Raw genomic sequence first — 22,033 nt, forward strand, 5'->3', positions numbered from 1 at the left:
CCCACACACCCAAGGACCATCCTTCCTACATTTACGACATGTTTACCTGTTGCAATGTACACACTTTGCTCTATGGTGTGGTTCCTATTACATTGAAGGGGCACCTGACACTGACTGAGTTTGCTTTCCTGGGGGAAGCGGCAGTCTTGGAACAGAAGATATTGCAAGATGTTGTCGATGTTGCATCCTCTTTTCTTTTTCCATTGACTTTTCTTGTAAGAAGCGACGACGAAGTTCCTCTGCAAGGCAAACAGGTCTGAGGTGAAGATCCAGACTAATTCAATCCTGAGACCCCACATGGATTTAAATCAAGGATCGGCGTTTCCCTTATCCAGGAAAGGGTACCCAGGGCCCCACCCTGGAGCCAGGCCCAGGGAAGGGGCTCGCTGGCGAGCGCCTGGTGGCTGGACCTTTGACCACGGGGACAAGCCGGGCTCAACCTGAAGGACCAATGTGGTTCCGCTCCCTTGTGGGCTCACCACCTGCAAGAGAGGCCATAGGGGTCGGGTGCAATGTGATATGGGTGGTTACCGAAACTGGCTCTTGGGACATGGAATGTTACCTCTCTGGCAGGGAAGGAGCCTGAACTGGTGCGAGAGGTTGAGCGGTACCGGCTAGATATAGTTGGGCTCACCTCTACGCACGGTCTGCACTCTGGAACCATTTCTCTTGAGAGAGGCTGGACTGGGAAACTTAAACGCTCACGTCGGCAATAACAGTGAAACATGGAGAGGTGTGATTGAGAGGAACGGCCTCCCCATTCTAAACTCAAGTGGTGTTCAGTTGTTGGACTTCTGTGCTGGTCATGGATTGTCCATAACGAACACCATGTTTGAGCATAAGGGTGTCCATAAGTGCAGTTGGCGCCAGGATGCCTGAGGTCGCAGCTCGATGATCAACTTTGTAAGGCAATAAGTTAGATCAGATGGCGGGAGAGGCTGCCGGACAGACCAAACAGACCCAAACGTATAGTGAGGGTATGCTGGGAACGTCTGGCAGAGGAACCAGTCAAAAAGATCTTTAACTGCCACCTCCAGCAGAACTTCAATCTCATTCCGAGGGAGGCGAAGGACAATGAGTCTGAATGGGCCATATTCCGAGCCTCCATTGTCGAAGCAGCAGAACGGAGCTGTGGCCGCAAGGTTGTCAGTGCCTCTCATGGCGTCAATCCACGAACCCGGTGGTGGACACCTAAGGTTCAAGAGGCCGTCAAGTTGAAGAAAGAGTCCTATCGGGTCTGGTTGACCAGTGGGACCCCAGAGGCAGCTGAGGGGTACTGGCGGGCCAAGTGTATGGCGGCATCGGCTGCTACAGAGGCAAAAACTCGGGCATGGGAGGAGTTTGGGGAAGCTATGGAAAACGAAGGTTCTGGCAAACCGTCAAGCGCCTCAGGAGGGGAAAGCAGTGCTCCACCAACACTGTGTACAGTGGAGATGGGGCCCTGCTGACTTCAACTGTAGATGTTATTGTAGGGTGACCAAGCGTCCTCTTTTGCCCGGACATGTCCACTTTTTACGTCCTGTCCGGGGCGTCCTGGCGGGTTTTATAAATTCACGAAAATGTCCGGTTTTTCATAGGACCATTACGCATGTACGTAAATTGACTGGCGTTTTGCACACAATACTAGGGTACTACTTTTTTGCGTGACGTAATTACCGGGAGGCTGCCTTGTGGGCAGGTCTGCGCCGCGTGCGCAAACACACAGACACAGACAGGGAGCAGTGTAGACGGGGATCAGAGCAGAGAGCGGAGCAGTATAGCAGGGAAAGTGCCGAAGCGTAAGTAAGTGCAGCTTCACCGATGAACTGCAAAGAAAATTTCCCACATACCGTCCCGGTCGGGACAAGTGGGAGTCGGAGTGCACCGTGTGCAAAGCCGGTACATATGTCTCGGTATCCAATAAAGGTGCTGGGGATCTGAAAGCCCACGTGGACACCGAGAAACATAAAAAAGCTGTGCGAGGTGAGACTAGTTCATCTGCAAAGTTGACAGAGTTTTTTTGTCAGACCAGGAAAAACAGAGGATGATGTAAATGCAGCAGAAGGTGCAATGGCTTTTCATACAGTGAAACATCACAACAGTTACAGGTCCATGAATTGCACCAGTACTTTGCTTAAAAAGGCATTTCCTGACTCTGACATTGCAAAAAAGTTTAGTAGTGCTCGCACCAAGACCGAAGCCATCGTCAATGGTGCTATAGCCCCCCACTCTGTTAAAATCACTCATGAAGCACTCAAAGAAATCCAGTACTGTGGTGTTTCCACAGACGGGAGTAACCACGGAGCAGTGAAAATATTCCCAGTCATAATCCAGTATTTTGACTGGAAGAAGGGTGGCGTGCAAACAAAATTGATTGAAGTTAAAGACACACCCAATGAGACAGCAGAAACCATTGCAAAATATCTCACAGAAACCCTGGCAAAAAACAATCTGTCGGAAAAATGCATTGCATTTACTGGAGACAATTGCAACACAAATTTTGGAGGAATCCGACGTGATGAAGCTGGAAAGAATGTGTTTGCAAATTTGAAGAGTTTGCTGCAAAACAAGACTCTGATCGGTGTGGGTTGCCCAGCACACATATTGAATAATTGTGCACAAACATGGGGCAGGCACAATAGAAATTGACATTGAGAATATCATATTCAAAATCTACCAGTACTTTCACATTTACACTGTGCGCACTGAGAGCCTGAAGGAGTATTGTGATTTTGTTGAGATTAATTACAGAAGGATGCTCTCTCACAGCAAGACAAGGTGGCTGTCATTGTTCCCAAGCATTGAGAGGATGTTACAGATGTTTCCAGCTTTAAAGGCATATTTTCTGTCTCAGCAAAAGCCAACCATAGCACTCAAGAGTTTTTTTTAAAATGATTTTGCTGAAATCTACCTTTGGCACATGCACACACTCATGTCTGTGTTCCACACCCACATTCAAGAAATGGAACAAGAGAACATTACCATTATGGAAGTGAAGAAGATATTAAACAATATACATACCATTCTTCTTCAACGCAAGAGCAACAACTTCATGTCCCTTAAAGTTAAGGGACTACTGACACAGAAGCGCAAAGATGGACTTGACAAAGGCTGTGACCAGTTCTGTGCAGATGTGCATGGCATGTACAGTGCATGTCTGGAGTATCTGGAGAAGTGGATGAGTCCCATGGAAGAGTTCTCAACATTCATGTGGATGGATCTGAGTGAGCCACCAAACTGGAATGATGGGGAGGCATGCATCAATTACCTTGGAGAGAAGGGGGTGGCAGTTGATGATGTTAAGTGTTTTGACCAGGTCACCAATCTGAGGAAATTCACAGAAACGTGCAACCATGATGAGGAGTTCAGTGGCCTGCAGGTACACCAGAAGTGGACCAAATATTTTGAAAAGGCAAAAAGCATTGCATGTTACTCAGAGCTACTGACAATTGCACAGTTTGTCTTTGCATTTCCCTCTCACAATGCAAATGTTGAGAGGGTTTTTTCACTAATGCAAAGCCAGTGGACCAAGGAGAGGAACCAGCTCTCCGTAGAGTCACTAAAGGGGGGTGGGGGGGCCCTGTCCATGTCAGGGGCAGAGGTCACCAAGGTAGTTAAAAAGCTCCAAGGTGGCGGGACCCCTGGGGTGGACGAGGTCCACCCTGGGTTCCTCAAGGCTCTGCATGTTGTGGGGCTGTCCTGGTTGACACGTCTCTGCAGCATCGCATGGACATCGGGAGCAGTGCCTCTGGATCGGCAAACCGGGATGGTGGTCACCCTTTTTAAGAAGGGTGACTGGAGGATGTGCTCCAACTATAGGGGGATCACACTCCTCAGCCTCCCCAATAAGGTCTATTCAGGGGTGCTGGATAAGAGAGTTTGGTCGATAGTCGAATCTTGAATTCAAGAGGAATAATGCGGATTCCGCCCCGGCCATGGAACACTGGACCAGCTCTACACCCTGGCCAGGATCCTGGAGGGGGCATGGGAGTTTGCCCAACCAGTCCACATGTATTTTGTGGATTTGGAGAAGGCATTCGACTGTGTCCCTAGAAGCATCCTGTGGGGTGTGCTCCAAGAGTACAGGGTACAAGGCTCATTGTTACGAGCCATTCACTCCCTGTATAGGGGGAGCAGAAGCTTGGTCCGCATTGCCGGTAATAAGTCAAACTCGTTTCCTGTTGAGGTTGGACTCCTCCAGGGCTGCCCTTTGTCACCGATTCTGTTCATAAATTTTATGTACAGAATTTCTAGGCACAGCCAAGGAGTGAAGGGAGTCTGGTTCGGTAACCTCAGAATCTTGTCTCTGCTATTTGCGGATGACATGGTTCTGTTGGCTTCATCGGACAGTGACCTCCAGCTCTCACTGGAGTGGTTCGCAGCCAAGTGTGAAGCGGCGGGGATGAGAGTCAGCACCTCTAAATCCAAGTCCATGGTTCTCTGCCGGAAAAGGGTGGAATGCTCTCTCCGGGTTGCCTCAAGTAGAGGAGTTCAAGTATCTCGGGGTCTTGTTCACGAGTGAGGGAAGAATGGAGCGGGAGGTTGATAGACAGATCAGTGTGGCATCCGCAGTAATGCGGGCTCTTCAACGGTCTGTCATGGTGAAGAGAGAGCCTAGCCAAAAGGTAAGGCTGTTGATTTACCAGTCGATCTACGTTCCTACCCTCACCTATGGCCACGAGCTTTGGGTAGTGACCGAAAGAGCAAGATCGCGTATACAAGTGGCCGAAATGAGTTTTCTCCGCAGGGTGGCTGAACTTTCCTTTAGAGATAGGGTGAGGAATTCAGTTATCTGGGAGTGACTCGGAGTAGAGTGGCTGCTCCTCCTCATTGAGAGCAGTCAGTTGAGGTGGTTCGGGCATCTGGCCAGGATGCCCCCTGCACGCCTCCCTAGGGAGGTGTTCTGGCGTTGTCCCACTGGGAGAAGGCCACGGGGCAGACCCAGGACATGCTGGAGGGATTATATCTTCCGGATGGCCTGGGAACACCTCGGGGTCCCCCCAGAGGAGCTGGAGGAGGTGGCCAGGGAGAAGGAGGTCTGGGCTTCCCTGCCTAGGCTGCAGCCCCTGTGACCCGACTTCGGATAAGCGGTGGACAATGGATGGATGGATGGATGGATGGATTTTAACAATACATTAAATTATCAAGCCAAACCTACTATTTAATTTTTTTTCTAACAGACCCATCTGCTAGGGACTCCACTCAATACAAAAAAATACTCAGCATGCTGTTTAAGAACTAAATATCTCTAGTAGTTTTCTCAGTTTTAGACCAATGGATCACATTTGTGTAGTAGACTGCAGTAAGCAAATAAACATAAAAGTCATAATTTCAATAAAGCTAATTTTAAACTTGATGAACTGTGTGCTTTTGAGAATGACAACATGTGATGAAATGTAAAGTTAAATTTACACAAATCAAATGCAAATTCATGCTCTTGAAACAAACAGTGTGAAAGTTTATGTTTCATACTGCAAAGTGCAAGCCACGTACTTCACACGGCTTGAGACAATCAATCAGTAAAGAGGTAAGAGCCAGTCTTGCAATTAATAAAAATAACTGATTAAAATTAATAATAAAAATAAAATGCAAGTAAAATATTGAGGGTATCATGCAAAAGTGCTGTACCCTTTTCTTTATTTATATATTTAATTTTTCTACCTATTTCTTTAAAATGTCACTCAGTGTGCCTCGCAAGTTAGGAGACCCGGGTTCGCTTCCCGGGTCCTCCCTGCGTGGAGTTTGCATGTTCTCTACGTGTCTGCATGGGTTTCCTCCAGGTGCTCCGGTGTCCTCCCACAGTCCAAAGACATGCAGGTTAGGTGCAATGGCAATTCTAAATTGTCCCCTGTGTGTGCTTGGTATGTGTGTGTGTGCACCCTGCGGTGGGCTGGCGCCATGCCCGGGGTTTGTTTCCTGTCTTGCGCCCTGTGTTGGCTGGGATTGGCTCCAACAGACCCCCATGACCCTGTAGTTAGGATATAGCGGGTTGGATAATGGATGGATGGATGTCACTCAATGAAAATGGAGGAAACTTTTACCTTAAAACTGGGAAATTAAACCAAGTCATTATTATATACTTTTTTTTTTTGCTTTTTGGAGCTTGAATACTACTTGATTAAGGTGGTACAGCTGATGCTACTGTTTAAACATATTATTAATATTAGACATATTATGTAAACTAGCAGAACTCCCTCGTTAGTAAACACAGAAGGCATACTGGGGGGAATTTTAGGCATTTACAATACCTAAAGTATAATGGCTTCCAATACAAATTTGTTATCATTAATGTCGGTTCTTTAATTACTGTATTTCATGTATAGGGTTAAGTACCTTGACAGAAGATGCAAACTGTTTCAAAAAATGACAACATGGGGCTCTTACATAGACCACACAAACTACTGAATTTTATACAGAGATAAATGGATAGATAGATAGATAGATAGATAGATAGATAGATAGATAGATAGATAGATAGATAGATAGATAGATAGATAGATAGATAGATAGATAGATAGATAGATAGATACTTTATTAATCCCAAAGGGAAATTCACATTCTCCAGCAGCAGCATACTGATACAATAAATAATATTAAATATTGATAATAATGCAGGTGAAAAACAGACAATAACTTTGTATAATGTTAAATGTTAACGTTTACCCCCCCGGGTGGAATTGAAGAGTCGCATAGTTTGGGGGAGGAACGATCTCCTCAATCTGTCAGTGGAGCAGGACAGTGACAGCAGTCTGTCACTGAAGCTGCTCTTCTGTCTGGAGATAACACTGTTTAGTGGATGCAGTGGATTCTCCATAACTGATAGGAGCCTGCTGAGCGCCCTTCGCTCTGCCACAGATGTTAAACTGTCCAGCTCCATGCCAACAATAGAGCCTGCCTTCCTCACCAGTTTGTCCAGGCGTGAGGCGTCTTTCTTCTTAATGCTGCCTCCCCAGCACACCACCGCGGAGAAGAGGGCACTCGCCACAACTGTCTGATAGAACATCTGCAGCATCTTATTGCAGATGTTGAAGGACGCCAGCCTTCTAAGGAAGTATAGTCGGCTCTGTCCTTTCTTGCACAGAGCATCATTATTGGCAGTCCAGTCTAATTTATCATCCAGCTGCACTCCCCGATATTTATAGGTCTGCACCATCTGCACACAGTCACCTTTGATGATCACGGGGTCCATGAGGGGTCTGGGCCTCCTAAAATCCACCACCAGCTCCTTGGTTTTGCTGGTGTTCAGTTGTAGGTGGTTTGAGTCGCACCATTTAACAAAGTCATTGATTAGGTCCCTATACTCCTCCTCCTGCCCACTCCTGATGCAGCCCATGATAGCAGTGTCATCAGCAAACTTTTGCACGTGGCAGGACTCCGAGTTGTATTGAAAGTCCAATGTATATAGGCTGAACAGGAACGGAGAAAGTACAGTCCCTTGTGGCGCTCCTGTGTTGCTGACCACAATGTCAGACGTGCAGTTCCCAAGACGTACATACTGAGGTCTGTCTTTAAGATAGTCCACGATCCATGCCACCAGGTATGAATCTACTCCCATCTCTGTCAGCTTGTCCCTAAGGAGCAGAGGTTGGATTGTGTTGAAGGTGCTAGAGAAGTCTAGAAACATAATTCTTACAGCACCACTGCCTCTGTCTAAGTGGGAGAGGGATCGGTGTAGCATATAGATGATGGCATCCTCCGCTCCCACCTTCTCCTGATATGCAAACTGCAGAGGGTCAAGGGCGTGTTGAACCTGTGGCCTAAGCTGGTGAAGTAGCAGCCTCTCCATGGTCTTCATCACATGTGATGTCAGAGCAACAGGCCGAAAGTCATTCAGCTCACTAGGACGTGATACCTTTGGGACTAGGATGATGCAAGATGTTTTCCAAAGCCTTGGAACTCTCCCCTGTTCCAGGCTCAGGTTGAAGATACACTATTTATGCTTGGACAGATTAGCTCCTGGTCTACCTCACTGAATAATCCATCCATCCATTTTCCAACCTGCTGAATCCGAACACAGGGTCACAGGGGTCTGCTGGAGCCAATCCCAGCCAACACAGGGTGCAAGGCAGGAAACAAACCCCAGGCAGGGCACCAGGCCACCGCAGCAAAAAAATCCCCACATTAAAAAAAATAAATTAAAATAAAAGCTCCTTCTAGTCTTAACTCATCAGATTTGCCAGATTAAGAAAGATATCCAAGGTAATATAACAGTAATAATAAAAGTATATGCATTTGATAATGGTTGTTTCTGTTTTGATTTAACTTTTCACATCAAAGAATTGTGCACCAAAAACATTTCAAAAACCAACAATCTTATAAGTAACATTATTATAGGCATAATAATTACTTACATTTTCTAGAGAGTTTGATCATGATTTGGCTAAAATTTTTTTCTTGATTTAATATTAAATTTTACTTGGGCTTTAGTTTTACTTTCCATGTCAACAACTGATGACCAATTCACATCATCACCCAATATTGCTTGATTCGATCAATCGAGGCAATTCAGATATCCCTGAGATCACTGACATGTGTTTCCTTTCTCTACAGTTTACTAAAATGAAGGTGACAGCATTGATCCTACTTGTACTGACATGTAAGTCTTTATTTTGTACATAAATACAATTTTAAACTCATAACAATATAAATCTATCAACATATGTGGCGAGGGGCTGGGGGTGGTACCCAGCCGGAATGCCCAGGAAGACCGGAGCAGGGTTTATGCCTCCTCCAGACCACGAGAGGGCGATCGCCCTGGTGGCTTTGGGGACCTGGCGGTGACCACAGGCCCCTATAGGGTTGAGCTTCCAAGCTCAGGTCCCGTGGTCACCGCCAGGGGGCGCCCAAATGCCTGAGAAGCCCTGGCCCTCAGCACTTCTGCCACACCCGGAAGTGCTATGGGGAAGAAGACCAGGGACACCCGGAGTGCTTCTGGTTGCGCAGCCGGTACTTCCGCCACACTGGGGAGTGCCGGTGGAAGCTAATCGGGAGGCATCTGGAGCACATCTGGGTGTGTATAAAAGGGGCCGCCTCCCTCCATTTGATGACTGGAGTCGGGAGTGCAGAGGACGAAGTCTTGGTGGAGAGGAGTGGAGGCGGACCTTAAGAGGCAAAGGCATTGTGAGGCCTGGACTTTTGGGGGGGTTTTGGGGTTGTGTGTGTTTCACTTGTAAATAATAGTCGTATAATAAATGTGTGGTGGTGCTTTAAACATGTCTACCTGTCTGTGTCCGGGCTGCCTTCCACACATAATAACTGAGGTATTGCTAACTGACAGTACAGAAGGAGACAAAAAAACCGCCACTCAGCAGCATTCTTGTAGAACGCTGTGGCCCCACCTGGTAATTTTTAACAGACAAAGTCAGTCAAACCTGGACAAAGTCACAGTTCTGGTAGTCTTGCGGGGTCAAATGTGATTCTCAAATGTGAATACACTTTTGGAGACAACCTGTTAAAAAGGTGTGTAGAGAATTGTAGCAAAATCCTGCACTGCAAAGGCTGTACCTTTAAGGCTTCTGCCTAAAATACACACCACCAGATTCTTCAGTCTTTACATTTTAAACCACTGCTGGGGTTATTATTATACAGATGTGGACAGATTTGTTGGTATCTTCAAAGTTCATTGAAAAAATGCTGTATTTCTCCTGAAAAATGATTAAATAAAAAACAATTGTCCATTTGACTAAAGCAAGGTCAGGCCAGGACACAGTGCTTGCTATCCCTGGAAAAGATCATAATAATAATTGGATTCAAATGATTTTTCAAACTAGCTGTTTTCTTTGATTAGTATCACAATTGTACAATCAGTCACTCAGCCTACTTAAATGGATAAAAACCATCACTTAGTATTATCTTGCGTCCTACACTGAACACAGAGCAGCGAAAACAAAGGAGAGAGTTGTCTGAGGAGATCAGAAGGAAAATTATAGACAAGCAAGTTAAAGTCAAAGGCTATAAGACCAACTCTGTGTAGCTTGATGTTCCTGTGACAACGTTTGGGAAATATTATTAAGAGGTTTAAGGTCCATGGGACTATAGTCAACCTCCTTGATGCGTCTGCAAATGGAAAATCAACCCCAGAATGGGCAGAAGGATAGTGAGAATGGCAGACAAATAGCCAGGGACAACTTCTAAAGAGATACAAACTGAACTACTAGGTTAAGGTCCATCAGTGGGAGAATGTCCTTTGGAGGGACGAGAGGGGCAAGTCACATCAGCTCTATGTCCACAGACAAAAAAAATGTAGCTTTCAAAGAAAAGAATACCACACATACATCCCTGTAAAACATGGAGGAGGCTTGGTCTGTTTTGGGGCTGCTTTGCTGCATCTGGCAAGAAACAATGAAATCTGAAGACTATCAAGACATTCTGTAATGAAACGTACTGCCTATTGTCAAAAAGCTCTGTCTCAGTTACAGGTCATGGATCATCCAATAGAACTGTGACCCAAAACACACAGCTAAAGAACCCAAGAATGGCTAAGAACAAAACACTTTTCTCTGAACACAGATTTAAATATTAACAAACATCTATGGGAAAAAACAAAATATGCAGTCTGGAGAAGGCACTTTTTAAACCTGATACAGCTGGAACAGTTTGTTCAGGAAGAGTGGGCCAAAATATCTGCTGATGGGTGCTGAAGTCTCATTGAGAGCTACAGTAATTGCTTGTTATTATTTTTTGTCCATGAGTGTTTTCATTTGTGCTATTATTTAAAATATTCTGTTGAATTAAAGCTCCAAAGCAAAATCTAACTTTTGTAGAATATGGAATAAACAATGAAGGGTGACAATTACTTTAGTCTGTTTCAAGTTATTTCAGAGACAATTCTGAACTATTTTTTTATGGAGGGATACTATCAAATTTGTCCACATATGTATAATACTGTAATTATATTCATAAGAATTATCTATTAAAGTTTTGAAATTATTTCAGTTTTTTTTTTGTCCTGTGCTTTCTGACTCACTGATATTAGAAAACCCCCACATATCATTTTCAATGAGATTCATCTGGATGTCCAGCTATGCAAGACGTCAAGCTTTCCAGGATTTTCCCCCAATTTGTGCCCTCCAGACACAAAATAAAACTCACTTTTAGGCCATTATTGGACCATATTTTGTGCACGATTTTTTATATTTGATGTTGTTGATTACAAATACGACAATATTGTTGATATATGAATCTTTGCCAGTGGTTGAAGCCCTTTATCAATCACTCCCAGGTGAAAAATGCGAAATTTCAAACACAAGAATGTCAGGTAAAGTTTTAGATTATTTCAAAGTCAGTGATAACATGTTTATTTGGTATTTTTTATCCTTTACTAAGAATCGAGCCCTTTATGGACATTTATTATTGGGTGAAAAATGACAAATTTGTATTACAACTTAGAATATTTAGACTTAAAACATTTAAATTGAAGAAAACATTTTAATATTTCAAATATTCGAGGCAACTATTCTTGTTTATTACGTGCTTCTAACTTATGAAGCAAGGCATTAGCTACTTAAGCTAATTCAGACTTTTTAAAATAAGTTTATAATTTTGATTTTATTTTCACAGATTCATCCTTAACTTCTCCAAGCACAACAGGTAAAACATGAATTTAAAAAAGATTTCCCATTAAAATGTATGTTGTGGTATTGATAAAATACTGTAAATTTTATTAAATTATTTTCTTTTCAATCTTATTCTTAACTTCTACAAACACAACAACAGGTAACCACTGATAAAATATTTTCCATTAAAATATATGTTGTTATAATATACTGATCTGATAATGTTAATTGAATGATATATTTTTTATTAATTTTATTGTTTATAAAATCAACCTTAACTTCTAAAAACACAACAACAGGTAACCACTGATAAAAACATTATCCATTGAAACTTAAGTGATTAAATGTATACAGTGTTGTCTGATGGGCGGAAGCACGAGCGTAGCAGCGAGCGGAAGCACCGAGCAGAAGCACAGAGCAGCGGCGTCTTCCACAGGCACGTAACCCTTCGCAAACACCCGAGCAAGTTCATCGGAAGTAAAGCCGGCAGCTGACCAGAAGAAATAACCGGCAGTGAGAAACTTGAAGCCGACGGTCTCTGAAGCAGAAAGCACTTAAGTAAACTACAGAAAACGGAGAAGATGACATCAATACTAAACGTAAGTTCTATCTACTCTCTGCCCGTTGAGGGCACGTTTATATGTTGTGTGTCCTGCAGCATGTACAGTTCAGGTTTTCCGGCCGACATTGTAGACAGCTTCACCTGCCAAAAGTGTTTAGTTAATTTAGAGTTGGTCAGGAAAATACGCGAATTGGAGGACCGCGTTAGGAATCTGATAGCGATTAGGCAAACCGAAAATTGGATCGACTCGGTTTGTTTAGACAATTCGGCTACTTCTGATTCGGCTTCAGTCTCTCCTGGCCCCACTGTAGTCAGTGCACGGCCAAAGTCAGCAGCACCAATTCAGCCACAGGGCGAGTGGGTAACAGTAAGACGGGGGTCTAAGAATCCAAAATGTAGTCCCCCGGCACCCAGGTCACCAATTCGGACCCAGAACAGATTCTCAGCACTCCGCAGCGCGCCTGTGGAAACTGAGAATAAGAAAGTGCTCATAATTGCGATTCCATAGTGCGGAATGTTAGAATTCCAAACTATGTTAAACCAGCAGTTCATGTTAAGTGCCTCGCAGGGGCCAAGATTTCTGGCATAGAGGCCGCATTGGACCGTGTCGCTGACGATGAAGTATCTACCATATTGCTGCATGTCGGCACTAATGATATTTATTTACAGCAATCTGAGGTATTAAAGAGGAACTTCATCTCTCTTTGCATCAAAGCTAAAAGAAAATGTCGGAATTTAGTTGTATCTGGCCCCTTACCAAGATTATATAGAGGGGATGTGATTTATAGCAGATTGCATTCCCTTCACTGCTGGCTAGAAACCTGGTGTGCAAACAAAAGCATAGCGTTTGTGAACAATTGGGATGATTTTTGGGAAAGGCCTGGATTTTTCAGAAGAGATGGTCTTCATCCTAACTGGAGGGGATCTTATGTATTATCCCAAAATATGGCAGCAAAACTGCCTGGTTGACTGATTAGAGCACCATCCAGGCCGCAGTCATGTGATCTTAAATCACAGGCTGTTGTTTATCCCACCTGTTACTTTCCTGAAGCTGTTACCCATAATCCTTGTCTTGGGGCATCCAGTAAATTTAGTCTTGATACAAACCTTAAATTAATTGATAACCAAAAAATAAGGTGTATAATTAGACCAAGGGATAAAACCAGACCCTCCACCAGGGGCATCTGTAATAGAAATTTACTACAAATTAAAACAAAAAGTATATCACCAATTCAGAAAGAAGCATACAGTTTTAAATGCTGCTTATTGAACATTCGCTCTCTTGGCACTAAAGCTGTTTTGGTAAATGATATTATATTAAGTACAAAATCTGATCTGTGTCTTCTCACCGAAACCTGGCTTAGTAAATGTGACACTGTACCCCTAGCTGAGGCGTCACCAGATGGATACTCGTTCCTTCATAAGTCTAGAGATTCAGGTCGAGGAGGGGGCCTTGGAATAATTCATTGTAACAAAATGCAAATCACTTCTAAAAATTTAGGCAACTTTACATCCTTTGAAGCATTCATTTTAAATATTAAAACAGATTTCAACACAATTATAGTGCTAGTCTATAGACCACCAGGGCCGTATTCATTGTTCATGTCTGAATTTAGCAACCTTTTATCTGACTTGGCTATAAATTATGATCACGTAGTACTGATGGGAGATTTTAATGTACACATTGATGTGGAAACTGACACTTTTAGCAAATGTTTTACTTATTTGTTAAATTCAGTAGGATTTTGTCAGAATGTCAAAGGTCCAACTCATAATCATAACCACACATTAGATTTAATTATAACTTACAAAGTTGAAATTCAAAATTTAATTATTACTCCATTAAATGAAGTTATTTCTAATCACTACTTAATTACATTTGATTTGGTCCTGCCCTTGCGAACACACTCCCAGATTAAAACAAAGACAGTGCGGCATCTAGATTGTAATTCTGCTTCAAAATTTATAGATACTTTGAGTAAGTCGAGTGTAATTGTGGAAAACCATTTAGATCAGTTAACATCAAATGTAAACACAGAAAACAATTTAGATGAGCTAACATCACATTATAATGTGACCTTGAGAGATGCTCTGGACACAAAGTGATCAAAGCACATAGAAACTCTCCCTGGTTTAATGAAAACACTCGAGCTCTTAAATTATAGTGTCGAAAACTGGAACGCAGATGGAGAACAACAAAGCTACATGTCTTTCAAATTGCATGGACAGAGAGTGTTAATAAATATAAAAAAGCCCTCTATAAAGCTCGGTCAGAATATTATTCTACATTAATAGATAGCAATAATAAAAATCCTCGGGCACTGTTTAGAACAGTGGCTAAATTAACAAATGGAAATTCAGATCAACAGTGCAAAATACCAACAGACATTAGCAGTACAGACTTTATGAACTTCTTCAATGAGAAAATTAAAAATATAAGATCCCAGATCTCTGCATCACAGTACAAACCAAATACTAGCTTAGCAGACCCTGTCTCACATTGCACTCAGCACTTCAGTAATTTTAATCCTGTAACTGAGCAGGAAGTCTTAAGTTTAATTTCTAAAATGAAGCCCACTAGTTGTTCCAGTGCCAACAAAAGTAGTAAAAAGTGCAATGGATGTTCTTGCAGCGCCTATCCTAAACATTATCAATAGTTCATTATTGCATGGCACAGTACCTGATACACTAAAAGTGTCAGTCATTAAACCATTACTTAAAAAGTCAGACCTTGACCCACATATACTAAATAATTATAGGCCTATTTCAAATTTACCGTTTCTCTCTAAAATACTAGAAAAAGTAGTCGCCAGTCAGCTTCAAACACACCTTATGCATTACAATTTATTTGAGAAATTCCAGTCTGGTTTTCGCACTGGTCATAGTACAGAAACGGCACTAACACGGGTTGTGAATGACATTCTGATATCCTCTGATGAAGGAAACTCAACTGTAATTATGTTGTTGGACTTAAGTGCAGCATTTGACACCATCGACCATTCTATTTTACTGCACAGGCTAGAAAATGATGTTGGGCTTACAGGCACTGTTCTCGCTTGGTTTAGTTCTTACTTATCAAATCGATTCCAATATGTACAGAAATGTGCTGACAGTACTCCATCATTATACACAGAAGTTCAATATGGTGTCCCGCAGGGCTCAGTACTGGGACCTTTACTGTTTTCACTTTACATGCTTCCACTGGGATCTCTCATTAGGAAACATAATGTTAATTTTCACTCGTATGCAGATGACACCCAGTTATACCTTTCATTTAAATCAAATGAAGTTTCTTCAATGTTGTCTTTAATTAGTTGTGTTAGTGAATTAAAGGAGTGGATGAATAAGAACTACTTGTCTTTAAATACAGATAAAACAGAGATGTTAATTGTTGGAGGGAATGATGCTGATCACAATAATATTTTGTCATCATTTAACTCAATGGGAATCCCAGTCAATTTTACTGAATCAGCCCGCAATCTAGGAGTTATCTTTGACTCTAGCATGTCATTTAAAGCGCATATTACAAAGTTGTCCAAAACATGTTTCTTCCATCTTAAAAATGTTAGGAAATTAAGGCGCTTTTTAAATAAACAGGATTCTGAGAAACTAATTCATGCATTTATCTCTAGTAGGATTGACTACTGCAATGCGGTGTTCACTGGATGTTCAAACTGTTCTTTATACAGCCTCCAGTTAATCCAAAATGCGGCTGCGAGAATTATTACAAGAACAAGAAAATACGAACGCATAACTCCAGTTCTTAAATCCTTACACTGGCTCCCGGTTAAGTTTAGGGCAGATTTCAAAATCCTTCTTTTAACATATAAAGCATTAAATGGTCGAGGTCCGGCTTACTTGTCTGAACTTATCATGACTTACAAACCAGAGCGCACATTAAGATCTCAAGATGCCGGTCTGCTTATGATTCCAAGGATTAATAAAATAACAGTGGGGGGGTCGAGCTTTTAGTTACAGGGCCCCTAAACTGTGGAATGGTCTGCCTGCTACTATAAGAGATGCCCCTTCGGTCTCAGCTTTTAAATCCCGGCTGAAGACTCACTACTTCAGTTTAGCATATCCTGACTAGAGCTGCTGATTAACTGTACAGACTGCATCTCTGTTGTTAGTCATTAGCACTTAAACATAAGTAACATGACAGTTATAATTGTATACTAACCCTCACTTATTCTGTTTTTCTTCTCGGTACTCAAATGTGGCACTTGGTGCCATGGTCCACCTGCCAAGTTGTTTTGCCTGCCTAAGGAAAAGTCATCCCAGATGGAGGATCGCAGGAATCGTGGGAGAGAGGGGTCCTTTCATCGGATTGGCTGGCCCAGCGCTGTTTCAGCTGTGGAATGGCCAAATGGGGGAGGCAGCTTGAAGGATGAGGTCTCCAGGACTCTATACAAATCCAAATCTTATTATGGGATATATCATCTACTGTCACATTCTGCTCTGTACTTCTAAAATTTATATTTTTTATTTTACTATATTGAGAAATTGTTCTGTGTACTGTACTGTATTGTATTGTATTGACCCCCTTCTTTTGACACCCACTGCACGCCCAATCTACCTGGAAAGGGGTCTCTCTTTGAACTGCCTTTCCCAAGGTTTCTTCCATTTTTCCCTACTAAGTTTTTTTGGGAGTTTTTCCTTGTCTTCTTAGAGAGTCAAGGCTGGGGGGCTGTCAAGAGGCAGGGCCTGTTAAAGCCCATTGCGGCACTTCCTGTGTGATTTTGGGCTATACAAAAATAAACTGTACTGTATTGTATTGTATTGATATGGTAATTATTATAGACAGATAAATAACTCTTCAAAATGAGTATATTGACATTTAATATGTAAAAGCACTGCAGTATGCAAATAATCAAAAATACTATCAAGTTGTCCTTTTCATCTGAAATGAGAGTTTTGCTAAAATGTTATTATTATTATTAAATGTACGCTTAATAACAGAGTTAAAGGCAAGAAATTCTAAATACTCTGTACATACATACGTATATACTGACATAGTTTTATTTTTTCAGTTTTAATATTTTGTGGCTTTTTCCTCCTGGCCTTTCCACCGCATAACACATAAGAAATCTTATTTTCTTTTCCATTATTCTTCCATGGGCCTTCTACCCTCCCACTCAATGCTCTCGATACTATAGCTAGATAGCTATAAAAACCTGGACAGTGACACAATTAGATGAACAGACACAGACTTGGTCCACAATAGAAATAAAATCCTGCAGTACTTCTTTATATTCCTTGCTTTGTACCCCAATAAGTACAAGTTATCGCCAATATATTAACAACCTAATAGTGCTTCACTCACTCAGAATATGTAACCAATGTAAGAAGTATTTTAAGATAGAGAAGCTTTTATCTGTGGCACCTCTGCATGATAACCACCTTTTTCCACCCTCTCAAACATACGCAGTTTTTAATGTCTGGAAAACATCCGGGATTAAATCACTTAAGAGATCCGTACATAGACAATATCTTCGCATCCTACGAACAATTACACTCCAAATTTAACTTTCCAGCAACACATTTCTTTCACTACATTCAAATTAGAAACTTTGTTAAACAAAACCTACTCAATTTCCCTCATTTCCCACCTACCTCTATACTGGAAGAAATTTTGATCAGTCTTGAGAATTCAAACAGGACTTCTGTAATATATAAAAACATTTTAAAGTCCCTCCCTTTCAAAGATCCCAGAGTACAATGGGAAAAGGATATCTTACTCAACATCTCAGAAAAGGAATGGAAAGTAGCAATGCACAGAATTCACTCAAGCTCGATATGTGCCAAGCATAAAATTACTCAACTTAAAATTATATATCAAGCGCATCTCTCTTGTTTAAAATTGTCCAAAATGTTTCCCAGGCAAGATCTGAACGTTGCAATCTAGTGCCAGCCTCACTGGGCCATATGTTTTGGTGTACACCATATTAACATAATTTTTTAAATGACTCTCAGACAGCCTGGGTGTCACAGTCTCTCCTAATCCACTAACAGCTGTGTTTGGTGTTCTTCCAGATAGGCATAAAGTAGAGAAGGACAAACAAACTGTAATTGCCTTTACTACACTATTGGCACATTGACTTATCTTGCTCAACTGGAAGAATTGTAATTCACCTCTTTTAAGTCAGTGGATGACTGATGTTATTACTATTTGAAATTGGAAAAATTCTATACAAAACTTTTTCTAAACCTTGGAGGATCTGATAAATAACATTTTAGAATAAGCATTTAACTTGAGAAAGTGAATTCTCTCCCCTCTTTTTCTATTCTATTTTTATTTATTTATTTATTTGCATATTTTTACTATTATTAAAGTGCTTTCTCATGGGTGAGGTCGATTTGTTTCAAACCAGTGTGACAAGAAGAGACCCGAGACATTGTAAAGGTTTGGGGCAGCCACCCGTATAATGTGTACCTGGCTGCAAAAGTAAAAGATAGTGAGTAATGTTTACAACACAGAGTCCAAAACAGAACTGAATTCAAGAGGAAGGGAGTGAGGCTTTATAGGAAGTCTAGGGAAAGTGATGCCATCCTTGGGCCCGGGACTGGAAGTGGTGTGTCCCGAGTCGAGGCAGTGGCTCCTGGTGGGAAATCCCAGGAAAGGTCTGCAGGGAACTTAGAAAGAGCATTAGTGCACCCCGCCACCCCCTGGGCAGATATGTTACCATTATTCTCCAAACCCTTCAGCTTTCTCCTATTCACACGTGTGTGACACCAGTTTAGGTAAACTTGACTGGCATGTATGGAATGATTTTTTGATTTTAATTAAGTATTAAAAAAAATAATAAGTTCTACTTATAGCTAAGAAATGAATACATGTCAGGGTGTGAAGAAGTGGAAGTAATCTTCACTCTAGAATTGTTAAACTACTCAAACATGCTGAATTTCTGAAATTGTGAAGATAAGCAATGGTGCAAGACCTTTGCCCTCACACATGTGTAAAGTCCAGAAAATAATTATTAGAACTTGAGCTTTCTTTAAATATAATTTTGCTGTTTAAAGTACATTTATCTTCTGTCTGCTGCCTCTGCTAACACTTCTTGTTTTATGTTTAGACAAGCTGGTTTCAAATGAAAGAGAACTATGCTTACAGTTGAAGCATACAGCAAAGAAAACATAAAATTAGTCTATAATCCATTTAACAATTTAAAGAACATGAAATATAACAAAATCACTTTCATCTACAGCTGCCATTTCTGATTATCGAGTATCATTCAAAAACATCTCCACTTTTCAAAGTTTTCACTGTCTCGTAATTTGTTATAAATTGCCTGGATAATACTGATGAATCTCATTTATTTAACTGAAAATTGTCTTTGAGAAAAAATAACCATTTACTTTCCAAATTTTGCAGAGGCAAGATGTTCACAGTTTTGTTTTTTGTTTAGTTTTGAAAGTTTATGAATACTTGACATAAACATTATAATATGTTCCAGTTATGTATATTACCTTTGTAATGTTACTGTAGCGCATATCAAGTACTATGTGAATTACACTCACATTAGTAGAACATATTTCCACAAGATTTTCAACATGAATTAAATTTTAATTTTCATTTTATTTTCACAGAACTGGTCTTCAGTTATGCAAATACAACAACAGGTAACCACTGATAAAATAAAGATTTCCTATTGAAACTTAGGTTGTTTTACATTTTTATGATACAATGTTAATTATATATTAATTTTATCTTTTTTTAACAGAATTGTCCTTTAACTGTACAAGCACAACAGGTAACCACTGTTTAAAAAAAGATTTCCTATTGAAATGTATGCTGTTAAATTAATATGACACTGTAATTTTTATAAACAGTATGATCATAAATTATTTGTGAAACTGAGTAAAATGACATTAAATTTCAAAAGCACTGCAGTATGCCAATAATCAAAAAACTTAACATGTAGTCAGTTTCATCAGACATAAGTGTTTGGGTAAATTAGGGTTATTAGGGTTTAATAGTTATTGAATATAAGCTTATACAATATTAGAGATAAAAACAGGACGTTGTGCTGTATATTTACCTGCAAATGCTTACTTTTTTCAGTTGTGAATATTTATGTTTTCCCTCCTGACCTTTTCACAGCATATCACATAAGCAATCTAATTTTCTACTCCATCTTTGCTGGTGGGCCTTCTACCCTCTCACTGAATGCTCTCCATACTTCCACTACACTATAGTATTGTATTCACACTTAAAAGGAGGTTTCCCCTGGTTCAGAGGGATATTTTTCAAGTAAACATTGTAACACTCACTAAAACCTTACTTTATGCTAGGGCTGTTAATTATCATACTTGAGATTTTCACAAAATGTAGATAGTTGTGAAGCTCAGGAATTTGGGAGAATTCACCTCAACACATACATTGTGAATATATAGAGAAGGAAAAGCTGAAATGACTTTAGTTCTCCTTATAGCTAAGAAATTAATATATGTCAGGTTGTGAAGAAGTGGCAGAAGTTTTCACTCTAGAACTGTTCAACTACTTCAATGTAGTGAATTTCTGGAATTGTGTTTCCTTCCTTGCTCTATAGCTGTCAAATTGGGTCCAAACTGTTATTACCTTACCATTTAATCAAGGTGGCAAAACCTTACAAGCACTTTTGGGGAAGGGGCAACAAAATGCATATCATAGAAAGGACTGCAATTTCATTTTTCAAAGAATACACCTACATATATAAGAAGCAAGACTGTCTTTGTGTGGTGGAAAGAGACATCAAAACAGCAAATGACAGGACTGCACTATTAGAATTTGTTTATATTTTAATTCCAGATTATACATCATGAAAAGGAAAAAAAAGGACAGCTAAGCTTTTTAATAATTATAAAGTAAATTGATTACATAATTTAATAATTATAATGTAAATGGTTTTGACATGATACAATCACTTTAACATCAGTTGGAAGGTAATGCGCTCACAAATTACCTGTTGTAAAAGGCTTCACAATGATTATTTTCACTTTTTATTCCACTATGAACAATTGATCAACTTTCAACAACTTTTAAAAATCACAAGAAAAAAAGAGAGGCACATGTAACTTCAACATATTGCAATCATCCCCATGCCATATCATGCTTGTTGAGCTTTTCTGGCTGCTGTTTGATTGTGGAAGGGTTTTGGGGTGACTTTTTCCAAAAACATCATATATTTTTATTCCCACATCCACATTCTTTGTTATGCAGACCCACGCATATGTCCTCTATGTCTGCTCTAATTTTCTTATACTCGCCTGGCCTGCAAGGAGACACAGCTCACAGACAGCATGCACTTGCCACTGGGACTACAGACCATCTAAATCAAGAAATGACTGCTACTGTGCTACACTTCACCAACCGCAGGACATCTCCTCTTTCGGTATACCCTGGACTGCAAATAGAGAAACAAGGCAAGCAAGCTGAGCAGGGAATAAACTTGTATTCAGTCATTATAGATTTAATGCTCTTAATCATTCTTATGTGCCTAAGAAAACCAAAAGCAAATAAAAGGGTGTTGCAAATCAGTGATACACCCTTGATGACCTGTCATTGATAATGCAGGCCGATGCATTTAGATGTATGTGACTTTCCAGTGTTTCTCATACTGCTGTGTAGCTGTGTTTCTTCTGCTTCTCCTCCTTCCTGGTTCTTCTCATCAATTCTGTAGACAAAAGATGATAGAAAAGGTACTTTCAGTATAAGCAGATGACTTTTTAAAGCTTGTCAGGGCCAAGCTGAAAACCCCTAGCCCCTCAGTGTCCAATGTCCTTTACACTGACCATATCAGTATATGTCCATGAGGTGAGCATGCATGAAGACAAGTAATGGTGCCAGGGCTTTGCTTTCACACAATGTGAATGTGTAAATCCCAGAAAGTAATGATTAAAACTTGAGCTTTCTTTAAATATAATTTTGCTGCTTAAAGTTTTGACCTGCTAAATCATA

General features: G+C 40.8%; 1 long non-coding RNA gene across 1 annotated transcript in view; it reads left to right on the forward strand.

The window, feature by feature from the left end:
- Window positions 1-5,457: 5,457 nt before the first annotated feature.
- The window catches only part of LOC127525890 (uncharacterized), a 30,849-nt gene continuing 14,273 nt past the window's right edge, over window positions 5,458-22,033 (forward strand). Inside the window, exons 1-3 of the long non-coding RNA XR_007933502.1 lie at window positions 5,458-5,506; window positions 8,530-8,575; window positions 11,539-11,568. This is a non-coding gene — a long non-coding RNA (uncharacterized LOC127525890). The remainder of the gene's footprint in view (window positions 5,507-8,529; window positions 8,576-11,538; window positions 11,569-22,033) is intronic.

Source organism: Erpetoichthys calabaricus, chromosome 1 (assembly GCF_900747795.2).
Source record: "Erpetoichthys calabaricus chromosome 1, fErpCal1.3, whole genome shotgun sequence".
Classification (NCBI taxonomy): Eukaryota; Metazoa; Chordata; class Cladistia; order Polypteriformes; family Polypteridae; genus Erpetoichthys; species Erpetoichthys calabaricus.